The following is a 17479-nucleotide window of genomic DNA, read 5'->3' as shown; positions in this document are numbered from 1 at the left end:
TAATTTTTGCTTTTAAGGCAGCTTTGATATATAACAGATACAATACATTTCAAAATATAAAGAAATGACTCAGATTTTATAAAAATACAATTATGTCTAGAGGAAATGAACAGAGGATTGGGAGAGATGGGTAAAGGCTTTATTTGTATAGTGAGATTCACTGAATATTGGTAATAGGTGTATTTCCTTTCACCTAGGCTAGCACGTTGGTTCTGAGGCTGATGTGTGATGCAGGTTAGGCACTGAGATGCCAAGAACAATCGATGCCATCTCTTCAATGTACTGGGGTCTCCTGGATTGTACCCTGAAATGCCCTAGTGACCTTGTGGTGCTTGGATGAAAACCAGGTCAAGCATAAGCCAAGCATATGTTAAGCATACTCTCTAATCTCCATATTATATCCTGTTTCCTCAATTAGCATTTTAAAATATTATGATCTTAAAACAATATAAGTAAGATCAGTTCATTATATTATTTAAGTTGTTATGCTTGTGTCTTATGTGGGATAAATAATATTTGTCAGGGCCAGAGAGATAGCATGGAGGTAAGGCATTTGCCTTTCATGCAGAAGGTCATTGGTTTGAACCCTGGCATTCCATATGGTCCCCCGAGCCTGCCAGGAGTGATTTCTGAGCATGGAGCCAGGAGTAACCCCTGAGCACTGTCAGGTGTGACCCAAAAATCAAAATAATAATAATAATAATAATAATAATAATAATAATAATTTCATTTTCTAAAAAATAATTTCCATTTAAATATTGTTAGAATCAAAACTGTTTATAGATTTTTTTTCATACCTAAAGCTTCTTTTAGGGAGTATTTGAATAAATAAATAATACTTGCTTCAGATCCTATGTTTGAAGTCTGCAGAACTCGACTTTTCATGTATAAGTAACTCAAAACTGGAGAAACGCTTCAAAAATAAAATTGCACTAAACACACCATTTGTCTCACTAATTAATTTGCTTACTGACTCCTTAACTATTAATAAATAACTCTATGTTAATTATATTTGCAGCACAATGTAAAAAATTACCTCACTTGTTATTCAGTATTAGCTTTTTCAGAAAATTTTACTTCAGTTATTTTCTTTTCCTTATTTTCTTTTATTTTTTATCTTTTTTATATTTAATTAATTTATTTTTTTTATTTTGAAAGGCATTTCTTTCTTCACTTCTTCACTCACTAAATACACCATTGGGTGCCTGGACTACTATATTAAGCCTCAATTTCCTTAAAAAATATTGTAAGGGCCCGGAGAGATAGCATAGCGGTGCTTGTCTTGCAGGCAGCCGATCCAGGACCAAAGGTGGTTGGTTCAAATCCCGGTGTCCCCAATGGTCCCCGTGCCTGCCAGGAGCTATTTCTGAGCAGCCAGGAGTAACCCCTGAGCACCTCCGGGTGTGACCCAAAAACAAAAAAACAAAAACAAAAACAAAAAAATATTGTAAGAATTTTTACCATGCATATCTTAGGCTACTTTAGAAATCTAAAACAACTTGCTAAGAATATTTTTATCATTGTAAAATGATAAATTAAGATTATAAATGATAAAATGAAGTAATTTGGAATTTTTATCTTTATTAATGTTATATATTGTGTTTGATTAAAGGAACTGCAGTTGGATCCCCCAGCATCCCAGAAGAAATGTTAATTTGTATAAAGGACAAAGTACATAAGAATTTATTGGAGGGGCCGGGAAGGTGGCGCTAGAGGTAAGGTGTCTACCTTGCAAGCACTAGCGTAGGACGGACCTCGGTTCGATCCCCCGGCGTCCCATATGGTCCTCCCAAGCCAGGGGCGATTTCTGAGTGCATAGGAGTAACCCCTGAGCATCAAACGGGTGTGGCCCAAAAACCAAAAAAAAAAAAAAGAATTTATTGGAGCAGTTACACATTTATTTTATAAATTCTATGATTATATTATTTTTTATTATTAACCATTTTCTAAAAAAATCATTAGCTATAATACAGCAGGTAATCTGCTAAACTTGCAAGCTGCTGATTTGGTTTACTCCCCAACACTGAAAACACTCCCCAGAGCTAAGAGCTAGAAGTATGTTCTAAACAACACTGGGTATGGCCCTCAAATCAAAACAAAGCAAAAACAAAACAACAAAAAACACGTAACATAAATATTTTAGTACACGTATCGCTTAAAAACAATAATTTGCATTATTGCTTAGTAGGATTTTTCAATATAAATGAATGTTTCAGGTTCAGTAGTCTTAATAATGACACTATACATTTTTTCTTCAGTGATCACATTACTTTAGAACACATGCAATGCAATGAAATGTAAGTTGACACTCCCCTTTTCACTCAGAACAAAGGCGTTTCCAAAACTTCCCCTTTATTTAAAACTTATCCCTTTGATATGCAAAAGCCCTCTTGGATCATTTGACCTTTCTCTTCTTGGTCAATGGGTATTGGTTTAATAAAGAAAGAGCAGTTTGGCTTTGGTACACAGAGGTTAAAAGCCGACTGACTCATGACTCTCCTGACTGGCTTGGTTTAGTAATTCTCGTAGATACCTTATTTGCATTAGGCTTGCTGCCTAGAGATGGAGATATGTGTGTGAGGATTAATTTCACAATATAAGATGTATTATACAATAAACTTGTATATGTAACTTGCAAGAATCTAATCATCCATTCTGAACTCAGTCTTTTAGTCTTTTTCAGTCTCCATTTCTTGAGAACTCAAAAAAAAAATCCTCAAAATTAAAAACAACCATGTAAGCATAAGAAAAAACCTTAAGCTCTGTTCATGTTTGATAATAAGTATTTTGATTAATAAATTCATTTATGGGCAACAGTTCTTTATGCTCCTATTTACTCTCAACCAGAAGATGTCATTCAAGACCCTTTTATTATTGAGTTGAGTGGGTTAAAAGGATCTGTTCTAACCCACTTTAAAATATGTGCTATTGTCTAGGCCAGAGAATTTTTCCTCATTATCACCTCATAAAACAACTATAACAGGAGACTAGACTTCTTATTCTAATGTAGTTGTAATGAAGTGAAAGTTTTCTGGTTTGCTTTGGATTCTTCCTCAGAATTTTGCAACCCAAGCCAGAACATACCTTGGCTCATGAATTAGTACTTTTTGTTTCTTCCCCCAAAATTAGAAGTTAGAGGGTGAAGAACTAAAATAAAAGCAAAGGATTTTTAAGCTACTTGTTAGTTATTTGTGTGCAAATTAATTTTAAATCATAGAAAGAAAATTGATAATTACTAGATATAGTAATACTGAGACTTCCAAGTTTCAATATACATATTTCAGAAGGTATTAACATAAATTTGATTACAGTTATTAATAACAAATTTTCAAAATTAGAGAAACTAGAGTCTGGATTGAGAGCACAGAAGATAAATCATTTGCTCTGCCTATAGCTTACCCAGGTTCATTCCCTGGCATTCTATATGGTCCTCTAAGGCTGCCAGGAGTGATTTCTGAGTACAGAGCTAGGAGTAACCCCTGAACACCTCCTGGTATGCCCAAAACAAAAGAAACAAAAAAATCAGAGAAACTGAGGCTATAAGATTTAGTAAAATTTAAAGAAACTTCAGATTTTTAAAGTGAGATCATAAAATCTAACATATCTTATTACAAATTATGCTAATTTAAATCATTATTGATTAAAATCCCATAAACATTCTAATTGTCAAGAATAAAACTTTCACTGGACTTGGCTTTAAATTTAACTTCTCAGTCTTAAAACATTGTGTGTTAATCATAATTCTATGAAATTCTTTTGTGGGGGAAAGAAGTCCTATAAAAGTTATGTTCCTCTAATATATGCACTAGCAATTTCTGTTGCATAGATTTTATAAACATGTCCCTTCACTATTTATGGAAAAATTCTGCTTTCTTAATTACTCCCACACTCCGAGCTGCTGAAGTCTTTCTTAAAAACCACACAACCACAGACTAATGTATCATATAAACTTTGATTTTTAAAGTTATTTCACAGAACAATTTGCACAATACTGAATACACATACTTTTCTATTATAGTATATTTAGTTAAAATACTTAACTATTCAGAGTTCAGAAGTAGTGTTCTTTTTTATCATCTCCAATCTCTGAGAAACAAATGGAAAAATCAAAAATAGAAAGAGCAGTAGCTAAGAAGGATGGACTGTTTTCATTCACATTTTTTTTTGCTTTCCTTGGGAAAATACTGTTTTTTTTTTAAATCTTTAAATGCAAAAATTATGTTGCTATTCAAGAATTTCAAAACAAGTTGGAAATTATAGATATTTAATAAAGCAATTCGGTATTGTCATAGACTACTTACTTCTCTTAACTTTCCAAATACAGTGTATTATGCTCGAACACATTATCAATCCTTCAGTGACGGTCATGTCTATTTTCCAGTAGTTAGATATGTAATTTGCAATAATCTCTGACAAGTTATATTAGGATATGTAGTTAATTTATTTTTAATTACAGATAATTTATATTTTAAAATATTTTCTTACTTTCAGAATCATTATGACTTAAATACAAATATTTTTCTATTTTGAATAGAAACAATATTATTTTTAAATTATATTAAAACAAATATGTTAAGCTTTATTCTTCCTCTTTATATACAGGACAGTGTGTTGACCACTAATGACCAAATTTAACACATAATTATCTGATTGACCTTTTACTAATTCTATGCACTTCCATCCCTTTCACCTCCAGTATCCACCATTATGTTTCAAAATCTAATCAACATTTTTGTTTTTGCTTTGATTGTCCTTTTACTTCGATTCATTTATTACTCAGTTTTTTTTCTTTCTCAAACTGTTTTGATAATTTTTCTTTACATATGATAAAAAGTTAGATATATGTCTGTTATTATTTATTATACAAAAAACTTGTGGTATATAATTTTTCAAATTAGTGTTTTTATTCTGTGCATAAATAACCAGAATCAGAATTGCTTAATTACATGGTAGCTAAATCCTCAACATTTCTAACCACCTACATATTGTTTTATATAACCTTTGCTTTGACTTATTTACGTTCCAGCTGATAATTTATAAGTTTTTTCCATATTATTGCTTTAGAACTTACTATGTTTCTGATAATACACATTATAACTGAACTGATAACACACCTTATTTCCTCAATAAATAGTGGTGCATAAATAAATTGATGATTACTATGATCAAATAATCATGGGAAGCAATTGAACTTTCCTATTGTTAAACATCTCTATTTGTGATCCTATCAACTTACTTAAAGTATGGCTATTTTACTTATCTCTCTAAACTGATTCCTAGTAATCAAATGAAGGTACAGTACTCCTAAATCTCCAATAAAATTGTTCATTTCCCTTATTCTTTAAGACAAGCACTCAGAAGTTCTGACTGTATACTCCATAGTTATCTTATATATGACCAAGTATGTGTGACCTACATCTGACCTTCAAGATAACAATTTCTCTTTTATTAGAATTCAATTTTAGGCTGACTCTACTCTTGAAGATTAATACTCAATTAAAATTCTCTGACTGTGACCGAATCCAACTATTTATCTCAATTCAAGAGTCATATTTTGGAATAAAGTGCAAACCTATAAATAATACAGTACCTTAAAATAATTTTTTGTTTTTGTTTTCTGGGGTTTTGGTCACACCTAATAGAATCAGTGCTTATTCCTGCCTCTTGTTCATGGAGGATTTAGTAGTTATTATATACTAATTGTTAATATTTTACACATTAATAATTCCTTCACTATCTCTTGGCTCCTATATTACAGAAAATTTTATGAATCTATACTTATAACTAATTGAGAAGTTATTATTTTATAAGTATGATCCCTGTTACTACTGTAATATTTTTGTCTGAACCTAGGCAAAAATAAGGCAATTTACTGTCTTAAATATATTCTTGCTTACAAATAAACTTTACAGAAAATTACTTAGTATATGAAAGAGTAACATCAAATTTTTTGAAGCTGTAGAGTATTTCTTAAGTGATTATAAAGAACAAAATATTAGATATGAGGTGGTTTTTAAAAAATTTAAGGAAATAGTTCTGAGTGTGGTTTGGATGCTACTACATCTGTAAATTGTTGGAATACCAAGTGAATTATTTTGAACCGGTTGGCTGAAAGTAGGCACTCAGTCAATCACAACTGTTGGATGCTCCCAGGATACCTCCAATCTCTGATCTACATAGTCATTGTAGAAATCATAGGTCTCCCATTTTGCTTTTAATTTCTTGAAATCTTTTCTGACCACCAGTCACTTTAAAGCAGCTGTAGTCATTTAACTTTTCCCTATTCTCAACTTCATCTGACACTTCCATGAGTTAAGTGAAACAAGATGTTTGCTAAGACCACAGGTTCCCTGGAAACTCTGCCTCTATGAGACATTTTTGTGTGTTCTCTTGCTTAGTCAAGATATGCCATTGTAAGAGGAAGAGGAATATTTAGTCTGTTCCCTACAACAACTTGAAGATTTTAGATTCTCCCTGAAAATGTTTGTTTGCTTTTGGCAACCCCTGTGGTGCTCTGAGCTTACTCCTGGCTTAGCACTCAAGTATCACTTCTAGAAGAGTTCAGAGGACTAAAAGGAGTGTCAGGAATCAAAGCCAAGTTACTTACTTGCAATGCAAGTGTGTTATGCTCTGTACATTCTCCTATTCTTTTCAGGTAAGATCTTAACTTAAAAATCATACCCTCCAGATTAATATCCTTTCACCCTCTTCACTGCTGATCATTCACTATATTTAAGTGGAAAACAAGTCATGGCTCAAAGTATTTCTTTATTTTAGCCATCATAATATATATACATAAATATCTATATTACCTCAATTTTTGCAGCAGCATACACACCAATATTCTGACCATCCACTTTGTTCTAACCTCTCTACTAGTAGTAGGCAGATTTACTATGAAAAAGAAGAGTTTGAATCCTTACATATATACATGAGAATTAAGTCCTGGAGAAGAGTCATTAGACATACATAGAGCTAAAGTTAAGTGCTATTTTCTGATTTACTGTATCTGATTTACTATACCAAAAAATTCAAAAATTAAATTATCATTATTTCTTGAGAAAGCACCCACTAAAAAAAGAGCAAAGGTCTATTTATCACCGAAGGAAAATATTAGATTGCAAATACTTCCCCGCTTATTGCTTTTAATTTGTTTTATTAAGGAAGAAATTGCAGGGTTTAAAAAACATAATGATATTTCTTAGACTGGCTAGACTTAAAAAACTTCAGAAAATACTTTAATTCTTATGTTCTAAGTACTATGACAACTCAATTGATCAATGAGGATTTTTAGACTAATTATTTTTTTTACTCCTGTTGTTTCCATCCATCAGGAATCAAAATGCATATGAAGGTGATATTTTAGATAATAAAGTCTATCTCCTTATTGGAGCATTTCTTGTTTCTTTGATCCTTCACTTTCTACATACACACAATATCTCCAGTTGTCATTACCAAACCTAGAAAGGACCTAACAATGGGCTACCAACTGGGTTTGACCTTAACACTACCAGATGGTTCTCTCAGCACTGCCAGGACTGAACATGAGGACATATAATCAAAGAATATTCCCAAAGTACCACCTCAGAATAAAACAAACAAAAAACAAAAACAAAAAAGCAAAACACAAAAATTCTTTAGCACTTCCTCTTTCCTTAAACTTTGCTGGGGTTTCTTCCATGAGATGTAGGTAACTTTATACAAAACCAATTAAGAGAGAGGTAGAACCAGAACACCTCAACAAGACTATAGATGCTTCAATATACTCTGGAGCCTCACATTTCTTCTAGTCAATGAGCCTGATCACAACACATAGAAACAGCATTACACTGTACACTTTACAGTGGAGAAAGAATGCAGAATTCTACCATGCATAGTGAATGAAGATAGTAGTTCTGAAGACCCAACTAAAACCAGCAATCTATATAGCCTCTGTGATATTGAAGTTAAAGTGGAAATGTTGAGAGTATTCAAAGAACTCAAATAAACTATGGAACAAACATCAAACAAGATGCAAGAGGATCTGAGTATATAAATGAGAAAACTTCAAACAGAAATAACATGTCAGAAAACATTTGTAAGCAAAATGAATAACTCACTGGAATGCCTCATGAGCAAGCAGAGTAGCAATTGCTGAGGAAAGAATCAGTGAGATGGTATATAAGTTGTATAACACTTCCATACAACAGGAGAAGTTGGAAAAGAGCCTTAAAATGAGGTGAAAAAGTAGGAAAAAATCCTCAAAATGATCTAAAAGACAATAGACCTTAGAGATAAATTCAACAGGAACAACATAAGAATCATTGTTCCAGATAGGAAAGAAGAAAATCCCTATGAAAAAGAATCTCTAGGAAGAAATCGTTGCTGAGGCCTGAGTGGTGGCGCTAGAGGTAAGTTGTCTGCCTTTCAAGCGCTAGCCAAGGAAGGACCATGGTTCGATCCCCCAGCATTTCATATGGTTCCCCCAAGCCAGGGGCAATTTCTGAGCGCTTAGCCGGAATTAACCCCTGAGCATCAAATGGGTGTGGCCTAAAAAACCAAAAAAAAAAAAAAAAAAAAAGGAGAAATCATTACTGAGAAGTTCTAAAACTTTAGAGTACATGAACTCACATCAAAGATGTTAGACATGTACTAATGAAGAGATTTAAATAAAAGCATCCAAGGCACATCCTAGTCCCAATGATATAAAACATGGATAGGGATAAAATACTGGCAGCAGCAAGATCAAAAAGAAAAATTGCATACTAAGAAACCTAAATGCAGTGTTGGATGTAGTGAAAAAAAATTCAACAAAGTGGAGCTGGAGAGGTAGCACAGTGGTAAGGCATTTGTGATTGACCCAGGAATAACACAGGATCAATCCCTGGCATTCCATATGGTCCTCTGAGCCAGGAATAGTTTCAGAGCACAGAGCTAGGGGTAACACTTAAGCATCGCCAGGTGTGCCCCCGAAAAATAAACAATAACAAAAATTAACAAAATGAACATCTTGCCAAAAATACTTCACCTGGCCAGACATTTATTTGGGTTTAAAGGAAGGATACAAAGCTTCATGGATAATCAATTACCAGAAACTTTACAACTTAAAAAGTAACCTTCAAAGAAGAAATGAATAGATAGATCCAACAAATATACCGATCTTCTAAAAAAAGATGACACCAAATCCATGGCAATAATCTCTCAAGATCAGTTAACTAAATGCACCTATTAAGAGACATGGAGTAAAAAAATTGATTAGAAAGTTGAGTAAATTTTTTTCTGCTAGCAAAAACACACCTGAATAGTCAGAGTAAACAGACTCAAACTCAAAGGTTGTAGGACAATCCTTCAAGCAAGCAACTTCCTTAACAAGATTATGGTGGCTGTAGTTATGGGGAGAAAGGCTGGGAAATAAAGGGATTTTTGTAAGCTGGTCTTGAATATAAAAGAAAGTCTCTGGTTATAGGCATGTGTCTGCTGTTATGAGTGCAGGAGAAGTCATCCAGGTCAAATAACCTGCCTAGGCTAATAGTGCCATAAGCATTACAACTGCTATCTTTACATGTGTCCTGATTTAATGTTGCCATGGGCATTGTAGCTGCTATCTTTGCATACCATCCAAATCAAGGATGCTATGTACCTTGTGATTGTTGTCTCTGCATACCATCATGTTGCTGTAATGTCTAAACTGTATTACACACATTCTGTTTCCCGCCTAAAGTTTACCCTTAAAAGCCTAGTCTCTACTTTAAATAAGTGAAATTCATTGTTCTGACAATGCTTCCCTGTGAGTGGTTTGTGGCTCATAGTCTTCCCTCTCTTCCCTCAAGGCATGGGCTGGAAGAGACCTTTACCCATCTTTGCATTGGTCTCTTCGAGAAACCTGGCGTGAGAACCCTACATGTAGTAATATTAGATGGCACAAACTTCAGCTTCGACCCCAGACTTAAAATCGTTATAAGAGAGATGCTATTTTTAATAACCAAAATATATGTATATCAGGAATAAATAATACTATTAAAACATGTTTATTTAATGAGGGACTTAAATCAACTGCTAATAGATTTGAAGACATCAATTGCAACACAATAGTAGTAGGATATTTGTCACCTCTGGATAGATCAATCAGAATAAAACTTAAAAATAATATCCTGGCGTTGAAAGAAGTAATGGAAGAGGGTGGTTTAGGAGATATATAAGACTTTTTATACAGAGAAAGCTGAATACACATTCTTCTCTGGTTCACATGGGACTTTCTTTTTTATTTTATTTGTTTTTCTGTTTTTTGGGCCATGTCCGTTTGATGCTCAGGGGTTACTCCTGGCTAAGTGCTCAGAAATTGCCCCTGGTTTGGGGGACCATATGGGACGCTGGGGGATTGAACTGTGGTCTTTCCTTGGCTAGCGCTAGCAAGGCAGACACCTTACCTCTAGCACCACCTCTCCAGCCACATGGGACTTCTTTAATAGAACATAGAGCACATGCTGCTCCATAAAATATACTCTCATAAAAACAAGTGAATATAAATACTACCAACTATCAAGCTACTCTTACTCATGGTGCACTCAAAAGAGAAGAGCATTATAAACAGAAATGGAGAGACAATGTTAACACCTAGACATTAAACAGCTCACCGCTGAACAGCCAGTTGTTCAAGGACTAAATGAAACAAGACATCAGAAGGTTATTCAAACCAAATGAGAATGAAGACATGAATTAACAGTATTTGTGAAATACATCTAAAGTGATACTAAGAGCAAAATTTATAGCTTTTTAAGCAATCATCAATTTAATGGCACAGCTTAAGAAATGGTAAATAATCAACAAAATAATACAAAAATAGGTAAACAGAAGGGAATACTAAGACTTAGAGCAGAAATGAATAAACTAGATATTCAGAAAAAAATCTAAATATTCAATGAAAGCAAGAGATGTTCTTTCAAAATATAGAAAATGTTGATAAAATATTAATAAAACTCAAAGATAGAGAAATAAATTTAATAAATTGAATCTAAAATGAAAAGGAGGATGTCACTACAGATACTACAGAAATTCAAAAAGTAATCAGAGATTACTTTGAGGGTTTTAAAAATAATGGACAAATTTTGGAGTCCTATTTCTGGCAGCCTGTGACAGGCAGGGAGCCTTGTGATGGGCAGGGACCCTTGTGAGAAAAGTAATTTTATATGTAACCATATAAGGTTAGAACAGAGACAATAAGAACATAGAATTGTAACCTTGGGAAACTGAGTCTAACATTATCTGAAGTCCCTGTTATCCGTACATTTTTGACTGCCTGAGATGGATCCCTTTATCTGTACGTTCCTGCCTGCCCACTATGGGTCCCCCTTATCTAAGCATTTCTGCCTACTCATGTATCTGTATGCTGCTACCTATATTGCCTACGTGCAGAATTCTGCCCGCAAAAGATAAGTCAGCTTTTTATGTGTATATAAGACAAGCAACACCCCCAAATAAAATGAACTTTTCTCCCATTTCCATGTTCTCTTTGTATCTTTGTCTGTTCTGTGTTTTGTCTGTTTTATGTTTCACTCTCGCACCCTCTCCCAGGTGACCCTGAAGTTGTGTGTCATGCATGTCCAGACACCCTATAACCTTCAAGTTTGAACCAAGTTGATCTGGAATACCTGAATAGACATATCACTTTTAAGGAAATTAAAATGGTAATTAAAACGTTTTCCAAAAATAAAAGCTCAGGCTCAGATAGATCTGCTATTAAATTATTTTAAAACCTTTTAGAGGACAAACTGTCAATACTTTTCAGGCACTTCCAGGAAATGTGAGGCTAACATCACTCTGATATCAAAATCAGAGACACCACAAAAAAGAAAACTATAGCTAAAATACTAATGCATACAGGTGCAAAGATCCTAATCAAAATCCTAGTGAATAGAAACCAACAGCTCATCAAGGTATCCAGCAGTCCTCAAACTTTTTAAACAGGGGGCCAGTTCACTGTTCCTCAGACCATTGGAGGGTATGACTATAGTAAAAACAAAACTTATGAACGAATTCTTATGCACACTGCATATATCTTATTTTGCAATAAAGAACAAAACATATACAAATACAATATGTGGCCCTTGGGCCATAGTTTGAGGACCACTGGATACACTATGACCAAGTAAGTTCATTCAAAGATGCAAAGTGGGTTTAACAATTAAAAGTCAGTCAATATAATAAACCATATCAATATAAGAAAAATAAATATCACATGATTATATCAATAAATTCAGAGAAAGCATTTGACAAGTTCCTTCACCATTTTTGGTAAAAACCCTCAACAAGATTGGAATTGAAGGAACTTTCATCAATATAGTAAAAGTCATTTACCACAAGCCATGGTAAACATACTCATGGGGAAAAAATAAAACTAAGATTTATAAGAGATTAGAAAGACTCAAATATAGCAAAAGAAATTTAATAAATTGAATCTAAAATGAAAAGGAGGATGTCACTAAACATAGTTCAGAGATTACTTTGAAAACCTTTAAAAGCAAGAAAACACAGTAAGAATGGTCATATTTTGGTACCTTATAACCTCCCAAGTTTGAAACAAGATAATTTTAAATACCTGAACAGACCTATAACTATTAAGAAAATTAAAATGGGGACTTCAAAGGAAACTTCTCCTGCCTGTGCCTGTCTGCCTGTGCTTCTGTATCCCTGAAGATTTCCTCAGAGGCCTAGGGAGCACACCCTCAAAAAACTATGTTTTGAAGCCACCCAGTAAGTACATTCTGGCTGCGGGGGTCACTGTCCAATAAGCTAAGGTCTCTGGCCTGTGGAGGCTCCACCCTGCTGTGCCTTTGTTTACTTTGATGACTTCAAGGGAAACTTCTCCTGCCTGTGTCTGTATGCCTGTGCTTCTGAATCCCTGAAGATTTCCTCAGAGGCCTAGAGAGCGCACCCCAAAACACTGTCAAATAGAAGCAGCAGAAGAGCATTCACAGCCGCGCACTCTTTCTAACCAACGAACCCCACCAAACACGCAGGAAAAACCACACTACAAGTGTGACAATGGGGAAACCTTGCAGGCAAACACCATCCACAGAGAATGAAGATGAAAGCTCAGATGGCCTAATAAATTCCAACCACCTGATTAACCTCTCAGATAAGGAGTTTAAAATAGAAATATGGAATATGTTCGTAGAACTCAAAAAAAAAAAAAAAAAGCATAGATCGATCTGAAGAGAACACAAAGACAGAAATCAGAAAACTCCAAACTGAAATAACAGATTTGAAAAACACGGTTGCTCAACTGAAAACCTCAATGGATAGCCTCACCAACAGGTTATCAGCAGCTGAGGAGAGAATCGGAGTACTGGGAGATGTGATGCAGAAAAACTCAACACAACAGAAGAAATTGGAAAAGAACCTTAAGACAAACGAACAGGCAATGGAAAAAGTACTCAAGACATGCGAACAGATGAAAATAAAAGTCTGATAAACTCAACAGAAACAACATAAGAATCATTGGAATCCCAGAAACCCAGAAAAAAGATCTCCAGGAAGAATCAACTGTCAAAGACATCATCAAAGAGATACTCCCAGAGTTAAAGACTACATGCAATTAAATCCTGCCCAAAGAGTACCAGCTAAAAGAGACCCAAAGAAAATCACCCCAAGACATAACCTTGTTACAATGACAAATCCCAAAGATAGAGATAGAATACTGAAAGCAGCAAGATCAAAAAGGGAAATTACATTCAAAGGAGCAACCCTAAGACTTACAGCAGACATGTCAAAAGAAATTCTCAAGGCCAGAAGACAGTGGTGGGATATTGTGACAAGACTAAATGAAAAGAATGCCTCACCAAGAATACTGCACCCAGCCCGACTCACGTTCAGGTTTGAAGGAAGAATACATAGCTTCATGGATAAACAACAGCTCAGAAACTTCACAGATGATAAACCAGCATTAAAGGAAAAACTGACAGGTCTACTCTAAGACAAGAGAGACCAACAAACACAGCAAACTTATCTACAAAGATGACATTAAATCGTATGTCAATCATCTCCCTCAATGTCAATGGACTAAATTCACCAATTAAAAGACACAGAGTGGCAAAATGGGTCAAAAAGATGAATCCAACCTTCTGTCACCTACAAGAAACACCCTGCTACTGAACAACCAGTGGGTCTGAGATGAAATCTAAAAGGAAATCATAACTTTCCTGGAAACAAATGATAATGAAGACACAAACTGCCAGAATCTATGGGACACAGCAAAAGCGATCCTAAGAGGAAAATTTATAGCTCTATAAGCACTTATCAGGAAGGAAGAAGGGGCATACCTGAATAACTTAATTAAGTAGCTCAAAAAAATTAGAAAATAACCAAACAAAAGGAACCAAAAATAGGGAGACAGAAGGAAATAACAAAGCTGAATGCAGAACTCAATGAAGTGGAAAACCAAAAAACAATCCGAAATATCAAGAAAGCAGAAGTTGGTTCTTTGAAAAAATAAACAAGATTGATAGACAATTGGCAAAACTCACTAAGAAAGAGAGAGACATCTGAGAACCCATATTAGAAATAAAAAGGGGGAGATCACGACAGATATTGCAGAGATCCAAAGGGTAATAAGAGACTACTTTGAAAAAAATTTATGCTACTAAACATGAGAACCTAGAAGAAATGGAAAAATTCTTGGACACTTATAACCTTCCACATTTAATTAAGGAGGATATAGCATGTTTAAACACCCCCATCACTACTGAGGAAATTGAAACTGTAATCAAAACATTTGCCCAAAAATAAAAGCCCAGGCCCAGATGGATTTCCTAATGAATTTTTTCAAATCTTTCAAGAGGAGCTACTACCAATCCTAGCCAAGCTCTTCCATGATATTGAAAAAACGGGAACACTCCCAAATAGCTTTTATGAAGCCAACATAACATTGATACTAAAACCAGACAGAGACGCTGCCAAAAAAGAAAATTACAGACGAATATCCCTGATGAATGCTGATGCAAAGGTCTTCAACAAAATCCTGGCAAATAGGATCCAATGCATCATTAAGAAGATCATACACTATGACCAAGTATGTTTCAATCCAGGAATGCAAGGATGGTTTAACATCCGTAAATCTATCAACATCATACACAACATCAACAACAAGAAAAATAAAAATCACATGATCATATCAATAGATGCAGAGAAAGCATTTGATAAGTTCCAACACCCATTCTTGATCAAAACTCTCAGCAAGATGGAAATGGCAGGAACCTTTCTCAATCTAGTTGAAGCCATCAACCACAAGCCAATGGCAAATATCATCCTCAATGGAGAAAAACTAAAATCCTTTCCTCTAAATTCTGGTACAAGACAAGGCTGTCCACTCTCACCACTCCTGTTCAACATAGTACTGGAAGTTCTTGCTATAGCGATCAGGTAAGAAAAAGATATCAAGGGAATCCAGATAGGAAATGAAGAAGTCAAGCTCTCATTGTTTTCAGACGACATGATACTCTACTTAGAAAATCCTAAAGACTCTACCAAAAAGCTGCTAGAAACAATAGATTCATATAGCAAGGTGGCAGGATACAAAATCAACCTAGAGAAATCAATGACCTTTTTATACACCAAAAATGATAGGGAAGAGATGGAAGTCAGGAAGGCAATCCCATTTACAATAGTGCCACACAAACTCAAATATCTTGGAGTCAACTTGACCAAAGACATAAAGGACCTATACAAAGAAAACTATAAAGCCCTGCTCCAAGAAATAAGAAAGGACACACAGAAATGGAAACACATACCATGCTCATGTATTGGCAGGATTAACATTATTAATATTCCCTAAAGCATTATACAGACATAATGTGATCCCCTTAAAAATACCCATGACATTCTTAAAAGAAGTGTATCAAACACTTATGAAGTTCATCTGGAACAATAAACACCCTTGAATAGCTAAAGCACTCCTAGGGAAAAGAAAAATGGGAGGCATTACTTTCCCCAACTTTAAACTGTACTACAAAGCAATAGTTATCAAAACAGTATGGTATTGGAATAAGACAGATCCTCAGATTAGTGAAATAGGCTTGATTTCTCAGAGAACATTCCCCAGACATAGAATTACCTAATTTTTTTTTATTTTTTTTATTTTTTTGACTTTTCAGCATACTTTTATTTATTTTTTATTTAAACAACTTTACTACATACATGATTGTGTTTGGGTTTCAGTCATGTAAAGAACACCGCCCCTCACCAGTGCAACATTCCCATCACCAATGTCCCAAATCTCCCTCCTCCCCACCCAACCCCCACCTGCACTCTAGACAGGCTTTCTATTTCCCTCGTACATTCTCATTATTAGGATAGTTCAAAACGTAGTTATTTCTTTAACTAAGCTCATCCCTGTTTGTGGTGAGCTTCATGAGGTGAGCTGTAACTTCCAGCTCTTCTCTTTTTTGTGTCTGAAAGTTTTTATTGCAAGAATGTTTTTCATTTTTCTTAAAACCCATAGATGAGTGAGACTATCCTGCATCTTTCTCTTTCTCTCTGACTTATTTCACTCAGCATAATAGATTCCATGTACATCCATGTATAGGAAAATTTTATGACTTTATCTCTCCTGACAGCTGCATAATATTCCATTGTGTATATGTACCACAGTTTCTTTAGCCATTCATCTGTTGAAGGGTATCTTGGCTGTTTCCAGAGTCTTGCTATGGTAAATTGTGCTGCAATGAATATAGGTGTAAGGAAGGGGTTTTTGTATTGTATTTTTGTGTTCCTAGGGTATATTCCTAGGAGTGGTATAGCTGGATCGTATGGGAGCTCGATTTCCAGTTTTTGGAGGAATCTCCATATCGCTTTCCATAAAGGTTGAACTAGACGGCATTCCCACCAGCAGTGGATAAGAGTTCCTTTCTCTCCACATCCCCACCAACACTGTTTATTCTCATTCTTTGTGAATCCAAATGGATTAAAGACCTCGATATCAGCCCCAAAACCATAAGATATATAAAACACTCCAGGACATTACAGGCATCTTCAAGGAGGAAACTGCACTCTCCAAGCAAGTGAAAGCAGAGATTAACAGATGGGAATATATTAAGCTGAGAAGCTTCTGCACCTCAAAGGAAATAGTGCCCAGGATACAAGAGCCACCCACTGAGTGGGAGAAACTATTCACCCAATACCCATCAGGTAAGGGGCTAATCTCCAAAATATACAAGGCACTGACAGAACTTTACAAGAATTACCTAATTTTTGACAAAGGAGCAAGTAATCCTAAGTGGAGCAGGGAAAAAAATCTTCAACAAGTGGTGCTGGCAGAACTGGTTAGCCACTTGCCAAAAAGCAAATATAGTCCCCCAGTTAACATCATGTACAAAGGTAAAATCCAAATGAATTAAAGACCTTAATATCAGACCTGATACCATAAGGTATATAGAACAACACGTCAGTAAAACACTTCATGACATTGAGACTAAGGGCATCTTCAAGGAGGAAACTGCACTTTCCA

The sequence above is a fragment of the Suncus etruscus genome, chromosome 10 (assembly GCF_024139225.1).
Source record: "Suncus etruscus isolate mSunEtr1 chromosome 10, mSunEtr1.pri.cur, whole genome shotgun sequence".
Classification (NCBI taxonomy): Eukaryota; Metazoa; Chordata; class Mammalia; order Eulipotyphla; family Soricidae; genus Suncus; species Suncus etruscus.
Note: the sequence above shows the minus strand (reverse complement) of the source record.